Source organism: Elaeis guineensis, chromosome 5 (genome assembly GCF_000442705.2).
Source record: "Elaeis guineensis isolate ETL-2024a chromosome 5, EG11, whole genome shotgun sequence".
Taxonomy (NCBI): Eukaryota; Viridiplantae; Streptophyta; class Magnoliopsida; order Arecales; family Arecaceae; genus Elaeis; species Elaeis guineensis.
This window is the reverse complement of record NC_025997.2, coordinates 31497085-31498108: the sequence shown is the minus strand read 5'-3', so window position 1 is coordinate 31498108 and position 1024 is coordinate 31497085.

The window sequence follows — 1024 nt, the reverse complement described above, 5'->3', positions numbered from 1 at the left end:
AATTCAAATATTTAATTAAACCAAAACTGGTTCAAAGCATCTAAATCCAAAGATGAAATAATCCAAGTCTTAAAATTCATAATGACTACAATCCATAAACATAAACTGAATTCCTAGAGCAAAATTTCTAAGCTTGCTTTGCTGATCCCCAAGCCTGATTCCCTTTTCTTCGGTCCTAGCCTTATTTCTCTGTTCATGAAAATGAAAATAAAAAGAATATAAGCTACACTAGCTCAGTAAGTAGACTTCCGCTTCCTTACCAGATCAAGCATAAGTTTTCTATGATAATGCATCATTTAGCAAATAATAATTATTGTAAAAATAAATATTTCATAGAGCATATAATAAAACAAGTTATAAGCTCATCAAGCATGCATAAATTATGTATATTTCACAATTATGAATCGTAAATCATTTTCATCATGTATTCATGTCATATTTCAAAATATTGCTCACAGACATTCATGCTAAGGTCACTATTATACCCGTGACAGGGCCATGTTTCTTAATCGACAGAATTCTTAATTCATGTGCCAACTTTATACCCACTGGCAGGGCCATGTTTCGTGTGGATGCTAGCTCCGGATGTCGACCTTCCCGAAGGAATTCATTCATAGCTATTCGAAAGCCTTTGAAATCATTTTATCTTTTTCTTAAAACATACATATACATAAATAGAAAAATAATGAAATTCATGCTTCATAATCATGCTATTTTTATAAGACATATTCATGAAATCAATACTCATAATAAAACATGCTTTTTCATGTCACATATGTCGATCCTTATTTTATAAAAAAAATTATGATTTTATCAATAACAATTTTTACATAAAAATATGATCATTTAAAAATAAATAAGGAACATAAAATCTACTTACCTCGATCGTCCTGGACCTTTTAATCTTCCTTAAAAGAATCAGACAGTCCTATTTAAAATATTAAATCATCAATAAATTTTATTTCATATATTTAATAAAATTACATAATATAAAATAATGACCGATTTGATGATCAGTCCAATA